This window comes from Dendrobates tinctorius, unplaced genomic scaffold (assembly GCF_039654945.1).
Source record: "Dendrobates tinctorius isolate UK_male_01 unplaced genomic scaffold, ASM3965494v1 ptg000140l, whole genome shotgun sequence".
Lineage (NCBI taxonomy): Eukaryota > Metazoa > Chordata > Amphibia > Anura > Dendrobatidae > Dendrobates > Dendrobates tinctorius.
The window spans coordinates 15,866,478-15,875,000 of NW_027361808.1; the positions used below are offsets into that span (position 1 = coordinate 15,866,478).

The following is an 8,523-nucleotide window of genomic DNA, read 5'->3' on the forward strand; positions in this document are numbered from 1 at the left end:
CGCATACTCGGGTGTCCTCCAGTTATTCCCACACCACTACACCTGGGTACCAGCCTCCATACCATTCTGCGCCTCTCACCATCCATTGCACCTACACTGCCCTGGGACTACAGCTCCACCTGTGGGGAGCTATACCATCTTTGCTGCACCACACCATCAGTCCCAGCAGATCTGCATGCAGCGTTGGCTCAACATCTTACTTGCCAAACACCACGGGTGGCGTCACAAACTATTCTAATAAAATTTAACACCATTAACATCACCACCATTGAAATTGGGCGCCCAGGGCCACGGACCTGGTCACCGCTGCTGTGACATTCCCACCTTGACACCGGTCCGATACCCCGAGTACCCCGCTGCCCTGGGTGTGCGAGGGCGACCCATTTGGGCTTTTTCTATTGTTGCCTAACCTACCCATATCGGCGACACCTTTACACTCCTTTCCTGGCTAAATGGGTGACTGTGTGCTGCACCAGTCCAGGGTATTTAGAAGCAACAGGGTCAGCCATCGTGGAGCGGGGGCGCCGATCTCGATTGTGTGTAGGGTGCCAACCTCCGCTGGTAGGTAGCTGCTATCAGGGCCCCAGTGTAGGGCCAACATAGGTGATACGGTTATTTGTTGGTTTTCTGTGTGGTTGACTAGTTTTTAGATAAGCTTTAATAAAGGTTGTATTTAATTTATAATTGGTTGAGTAATGCTCTCTTCAAACTCAGATGCTATTGCAGCATCGGCCATGGCAGGATTGTAATATTTCACCAAATTTCATTGGTGAAATATTACAAATTGCTCTGATTGGCTGTTAAAAGTGAAACAGCCAATCAGAGTGATCGTAGGCACGTGGGGGCTGAACTATAAAGGGTCCTCTGTGTGTGTGCGCGCGCGCACACACGGGTCAGGTGACCTTTCAGTGACCCCAGTCACCCGACCCGCAGGGGGCCAATCAATTCATGACGCCACATAGGCGTCATGGGTCGGATTGGCACCAACTTTCATGACGCCTACGTGGCGTCAAAGGTCAGGAAGGGGTTAAGGGGTTAATGGCCATGGTTGGTACCAACAATAATCATAGCTGAAGCATCAAGTTGTCAGCTATAGTGTAGAGCTGATAGCTGCTGAATTGTCACCCATCTGAAGATGTTACTCTCTTATATCGCAGGATTTAAGTCGTATTGATGGTCATTAAGGCGTTAAATTGGTGGCGTCCCATGAACTGGAGGAAATTCGACATGAGGGTCATGCTGCATAGATTGAACCCCTCATTCTTAGCCCCTAGGCTTTTGTTGAAATGGATGAATTACCAGGAAACTAAAACTATTGTTACATTTACACTTCTTTAAACATGTTTTTACAGAGGACAACTAGGAGGGATTCTCAAAAGGTCTTTTTACACTTGATTAACTTTGCAATATTTTCTCATCAAAAACATCTTTAAACAAAGTTCAATAGAAAAATTATGTGCCCATTTGTATTCTTTTAGTATTGGTGAATGCTTAAAGGAAATTTGTGTTGGATTCTATCCATTATCAACTTTTAACACCCAACTCAAATGTCTTTTTTTTGGACTTACTGCTTTCAATTAAATAATTACACAAGTTTATCACACAGCGCACATGTACTCAAACTGTGAGATACCAATCACTAAGATAATCTCGCTTCCTGGGGAGCTATATTCATGACTCATGATCATGACAGAACAGATCGCTCCACAAACTTGCAGTTACAATTGATGTTGTATTTCAAATCTGGGAAATAGTAAATGTCACCAATTAATAATTTGCCAGGTGGATGTAAATCAAATGCTTCTACTGTATATGACATGAAAATTGCTTTATTTGTACCAATAGGGAAATGGGCTCATGGACCTTTCTCCGGAATTGTATGTTATTTTGCAAGAAATTATGTTAGAATTTGGCAGGATGTCTTGCTGATTTATCTTTGAGGTTATATGTCTCCTGTGTTTTCAGAAGTTAGAATAAATTACCTTTTTTTTACCTTGACTTTATGAGTGTATTTGATAGAGTAATTAGGCAAATAGGGAGGGAGCGTTGACCTTAGTTTATGAGCACATTTTTCTCATTGCGGAGCACTTGTGCAGTAAATGTAACTGACACATGTAACAGTTAATCCAACTATCTTACAAGAGACAATCACTGATACAGAGCTCATGAATATGGAGGACTACATGTCAGCAGGTTTACAAGTCCTTTAAATGATGATCTCCTGAGGATAAAACAGATTTTATGAAACCTATAGCAAGTAGCTCAGTAAGTGATACATTGCTTGAATCAGGGTCTCTATGATTATATTATGTTATTCTCAGATTAGGTAGAATAAAACAGATGATAGATTCCCTTTAAAGCATTTCTTTTGGGTATCCTGTTTATCTAAGGAAGTGGCTCATTAAAAACCTATAAAAAAGTGCTGCTTACCCCTTGTACATATAGTGATTGGCAGCTTGTCTTGCATAACTTTTGTATAAAGGAAGTGTCAAGATTTGAACCCAGCAGCTCTTCCCGCTGAGCTATTCAGCTTGCTGGGCAGTTCTGTGCTAACACAAATACTTGTACCTATGTTGTTGCTGATATATCCACCCTAAGTTTCCTGTTTGTCTGCACCCTGAGTTTCTGATTGCCTCCATCCTGATTGAACACTCTATTTAAACCTGGCCTTGCTCTCCTGTCCTTGTGTGATTATTGAGCTACCAGCTTCTAGTCAAGTTTCCTTCCACCTGCTGCTTCTTGATACGACATTGCTGCTCCTGATATTGGCCCTTGGCTTTCCACACTATTATTCCTGCTTATTCCTTCAAACGCCATTGCTGCTCCTGGTAACGACCTCTGGCTTTCCTGACTGCGATTCCTGCTTATGTGTTATGATTGGGTCACCGAGGAGGAAAGCATGACCAAGCTAAGCCACAGAAAACCAGAGAGGTTGGTAACTAAGCGGATTGCAGACTCGTATCCACACAACTAGCAGTAGCCGTGGAGCGTACCTACGGTGATCCTAGATGCCTCGACACAGCCAGAGAACTAAATAAGCCTAAAGCAAGAAAGGGGAAATCTAAACTGCCCCAGAGCAGACCCCAAAGGAATAGATAGCCCCCAAACATATATTGTCAGTGAGACAAGATGAAAACACAAACACAGTTAGGAAAATAGACTGAGCAAACGATGGGGCCCACACTGAATAGACAGGACAGGAAAGGAAAGACACTGTCTGCAATCACGCAAAAAACCCTGCAAAAAATGCCCAACACGTCTGATAGAAAAATACTGAAGTCACTAGTCTTCGCCCACTATATCAGCACTCTGGCATATTCTGAAAGCAGAGCAAAAAGAGGCCAATCTAATAAGGGACAAAAACAAACTGGCACAAGCAGTAACATAAGGATGGAAATTCAGCACAGCCCCAGCCGGAGCTGGCTGACTAGACAAAACCAGATCAAATGTGAACAATAGCAAATGTACACTTAGCTGAGCATGCAGGGACTGAGCTGGAAACTAAGACCTCAGGAGGCAGGAAAAAATCACCAGCAGGGATAGAGGGAGTCGGCTGTCTTAAATCCAGTCAGAAACTCCAGATCTCCAGTCATCCTCCTCATTATCAGGTGGCAGGCCTCTGTTAATTAGATCAGCCCCATTACCTCCAGTAACCACCAGAGGGAGCCCGGGACGAGAACTCGCGACCCCTCTGTCAATACAACCTGCTCCACTACCTTCACTAGTAACCAGAGGTAGGCCAGAAAGCGAATTCACAACACTTATGCCTTCAAACTACATTGCTGTTCCTGTATGCTGACTCCTTTGGCTATCCTTGACTATGCTACCTTCCAGTGCTGCCCCTGGTGGTTGCAATATCACTACTTCAAACCAGGTCAGTTCATAACAGAATAATTACGCGCACAAAATGGAGTCTATTGCAGCCCAACTGAGGCAATAAGTTGCTGAACTTCAGAATTTTGGTACCACATACCAATAAAAAACATCTAAGTTGCATACACAGGTGTTGGGTCAGCAAAAGGAAATTATTGAGTTGCAGAGGCAATTTCTGGAATTGCGCAACTCTGGCCCAGAATCAAATGCATGCATGCCGCTGCCTGCAAAGTTTCAGTGGGGATCGTTATCATTACCGTGGATTCCTCAATCAATGTCGTGTTTATTTCCAGATGCAATCTGCTCCGTTTACCAGTGACAGGAAATGGGTTCTGTTTATAATTAATCTCCTGACTGAGGCTCTTGCATGGGCTTCACTATATGTGGAGAAGAGCGCTGACCTCCTAAATGACAGTTTCGTTCATCGCTGCTATGGACCAAGTTTTTGATGACCTAAATCATCGTTGTGCTACAGCTGAAACCAAATTACATAACCTACGTCAAGGGCAGCGCTCTGTAGCTGAATATACCTCCGAATTCCACTAAATTCAGCAGCTTTTAATGCACCACTCCACCCTTCTTTTAAAAAAACTGTGCTGGAGTGGTGCTTCTAATCAAAGGTTCCTGACCCTACTCTCATACTTACACACCAGCGTCTTCATGTTCTGTCACCATCGGTCTCCAGTAGTTTGTGACCTTCTGGATCAATCCAGTGTTTGCTAAAATGAGCCGTAAGTCACTTTTCAATGGAAGTGTCATGATCCAGACCAGGTTTTGAGTCCTGTCTTTCCATGTTCTTATTCTGGTCTCTTCAGGGGTTAACATTTCTCAGCCTCAGTCTGGTTTCAGGTTTGCTATTTAGCTCCACTGCATCCTGCAGGCTGTGTCAGCTATAGTTCTGCCTTTGGCGTGTATCTGACTCTAGTATATCCTGTGTCATGATACCAGTGTTAGTGGACCTGCACTTCTGGGGTTAATGTTTTGATCTCAGTGCAGACTCTTACCTGCACACCTGGCGCTTATTATGGTGGCCTCTCATTGGTTCTGGGAAAGCTTCTTATAGCCTCAGGAAGCTCCCATCCCCGTCAGTTATACTTTTGCCCTTGGCAGAGTTGTGTTGACCCCTGAGTGTGTTTGTGCTGTGTTCTGGTTGCCTGATACTTTGTGTACGACTCGGTCTGTTCTCTGGATACTGCTTGTTGGATTCTGCTTGGTACCTTCTATGTCTGCTTGGTTTTGACCCCTGCTTGGTCCCGACTATCCGTTCTCTCATCCCTGGTACTGTACTGCTATCTCTGTGTATGACCTCCGTTTTGCCTGACTCTGAGCATTCCTGTAGTTGTGTCCTGCCGATCTGTGGAAGCAGGACGTTAAGCCCCGCCCCTTGTAGTCACATGACCGTAGGTCCTTCACTGCTTGCTAAACTTCAGCATCCCCAGGTCCTCTCCCCAGGGACATTTTCTTAGCACCACTCCAAAAAAAAATTGCTGAAGAGGTGCTTTAAATACAAATTTTTATTTTTATTTTTGAAAGGTACATAAGTTGCTGAGGGAATGACTGCCGCTGTGGCCATTGATACTTAGGAAGAGGGGTAAAAATACTCCTCATGGCAATTTTTAGCCTAGGAGGAGGACATAAATTGAAGTAACTCAAATCTATTGTACATAGATGGGTGTATATCTACAGTACATCCATATATCCATCACACCCCCTCAGGCTGTACCATGCGTCTGCCCTTTTGCCAACTGTCCAGAAATTCCAGGACAGTTAATAAAAATATGTAATTTTTGTGCCTAGTCTTAAAAAAAAAAATTGAGGCATCTGTGATTTTTCTTTAAACTGAAGAAACTATATAAACTACTTTGACTGTAGTTATAATTTTACAGTGAGTGCAGCTGATGCAGCTGATATACAGTATTTAGGCTATAACCTCTTCAGCCTATTATGTACTCGTGTTTGTACACATAACATAACTTCTCTAAGGTAAATTTTGCCCTTATGCTTTTAATTCACACTATTCATCATAATGAAAGAATATTAAAAGTTTATCCATGTCCATTCCAGCTGTTTTTTGGATAGCCATGCAATGAGTTGCAGGGAGGACTGTGTACTACATACTACTGTGGACAACAGCGCTTTAAAATTTGGGTCGGCCCGATGCTCTCCCAGAATCCTGCAGGTACGCCCCTGCGCCGACGATGACAATTTTTATCCGGGAGCCCCTTTCCGCCACGGGGGTCACCTGTCTCTCGTCTCTCTCAGATTTCTCCCTCACCTCTACACGGTCCAGTTGTGTTTGGGAGCTACCTGGTTGATCCTGCCAGTAGCATATGCTTGTCTCAAAGATTAAGCCATGCATATGTAAGTACACACGGATGGTAAAGTGAAACTGCAAATGGCTCATTAAATCAGATATGGTTCCTTTGATCACTCCAAACCGTTGACTCGGACAACTGTGGTAATTCTAGAGCTAATACGTGCAAACGAGCGCTGACCGCCAGGGATGCGTGCATTTATCAGATCAAAACCAATCCGGGGACCTGGGTGTGGTGTCGGGATGGTCCTCCATGGCCTCCCCCCTGCCGAACTCTCCCTGCAAGCGTTGCGACTCTGGATAACCTCGGGCCGATCGCACGTCCCTGTGACAGTGACGATACATTTGGGTGTCTGCCCAAGAAATGGCTACCACATCCAAGGAAGGCAGCAGGCGCGCAAATTACCCACTCCCGACCCAGTGAGGTAGTGACGAAAAATAACAATACAGGACTCTTTCGAGGCTCTGTAATTGGAATGAGTACACTTTAAATCCTTTAACGAGGATCTATTGGAGGGCAAGTCTGGTGCCAGCAGCCACGGTAATTCCGGCTCCAGTAGCGTACACTAAAGCTGCTGCAGTTAAAAAGCTCGTAGTTGGATCTTGGGATCGAGCTGGCGGTCTGCCGCAAGGCGTGCTACCGCCAGTCCCAGCCTCTTTGCCTTGGGGTGCCTCCCCGATGCTTTTGACTGAGTGTACCGGGGGCCCAACGCGTTTACTTTGAAAAAATTAGAGTGTTCAAAGTAGGCAGCCACGCCTGAGCTAGGAATAATGGAATAGCACTCCGGTTCGATTTTGTTGGTTGTCGGAACTGGGGCCATGATTAAGAGGGACGGCCGGCGGCATCCGTATTGCGTCGCTAGAGGTGAAATTCTTGGACTGGCGCAAGACAATCCAAAGCAAAAGCATTTGCCAATAATGTTTTCATTAGACAAGAACGCAAGTCGGAGGTTCGAAGACAGATACTGTCATAGTTCCGACCATAAATGATGCCAAGTGGCGATCCGGCGGCGTTATTCCCATGACCCACCGAGCAGCGTCCGGGAAACCAAAGTCTTTGGGTTCCAGGGGGAGTATGGTTGCAAAGCTGAAACTTAAAGGAATTGACAGAATGGCACCACCAGGAGTGGAGCCTGCGGCTTGATTTGACTCAACACGGGAAACCTCGCCCGGACACGGAAGGGATTGACAGATTGAAAGCTCTTTCTCGATTTTGTGGGTGGTGGTGCATGGCCGTTCTTAGTTGGTGGAGCGATTTGTCTGGTTAATTCCGATAGCAAACAAGACTTCGGCATACTAACTAGCTACGCGACCGCGTGCGGTCCGCATCCAGCTTCATAGAGGGACAAGTGGCGCGTTGCCACGCGAGATTGAGCAATATCAGGTCTGTGATGCCCTTAGATGTCCGGGGCTGCACGTGCACTACACTGACCAGACCAGTGTGTGACTACCCTTCGCTGACAGATGCGGGTAACCATCTGAACCCTTTTTGTGATGGGGATTGGGGATTGCAATTCTTTCCCGTGAATGAGGAATTCCCAGTAAGTGCGGGTCATAAGCTCACGTTGATTAAGTCCCTGCCCTTTGTATACACTGCCCCTCGCTACTACCGATTGGATGGTTTAGTGAGGTCCTTAGATCGGAGGAGAGCCGAGAAGACGATCGAACTTGACTATCTAGAGGAAGTAAAAGTTGTAACAAGGTTTCCGTAGGTGAACCTGCGGAAGGATCCTTAACGGTGCGAGAGCGAAACCGATGAGGTGTAAAGCTGGAAGCTGATGCCCCCCATACTGACCGAACATCCCCTGCAGGCCGATGAAGGGTGGTGGTGGCTGGGATACTTCCACTTCGCCAGCGCACTCCATATGATGAGGCAGCGAGGGCACATGAGTTTTGTGCCGGGCGGACGATGTAGGGAGGGTGCGGTGAGCCCCTCACTCCATCGTCTGGAAAGACGCCCGGCCTCGCGTCAACGATATTTTGCCCTGCTGCGACCCACCCAGGAAAACCCCCCCCCACGCAAAAGGCTGTCCCAGGTACCATTCGCCCTTGAGCCCGTACACCCCCCTCCCTTGGGTTTCAGGTCCGGGGTCGGTAGGTCGAAAAGCCTTGAGCCCTCCGTCGTTCTCCTCCCCGCCGGAGGGAGGGACAGGGGAGGCCGAGCGCCCGGGGCAACAGGGCCAAGAGAGGAAATCCCCCAACGGCACAACTCGTGTACCTTTTGCGGCCGGCCGACACGAGAGAAGGGCGCCTCCGAGCGTCCAGACACCCTGGAGCGCGACTCTTAACGGTGGATCACTCGGCTCGCGTGTCGATGAAGAACGCAGCTAGCTGCG

General features: G+C 46.7%; 1 long non-coding RNA gene and 1 other non-coding gene across 2 annotated transcripts in view; both read left to right on the forward strand.

The window, feature by feature from the left end:
* Nucleotides 1-8,523, forward strand: part of LOC141049043 (uncharacterized) — a 140,086-nt gene that overhangs the window by 68,277 nt on the left and 63,286 nt on the right. The window lies entirely within an intron of this gene.
* The window catches only part of LOC141049054 (5.8S ribosomal RNA), a 154-nt gene continuing 97 nt past the window's right edge, over nt 8,467-8,523 (forward strand). The window contains exon 1 of the ribosomal RNA XR_012220238.1: nt 8,467-8,523. This exon is cut by the window's right edge and continues 97 nt beyond it. This is a non-coding gene — a ribosomal RNA (5.8S ribosomal RNA).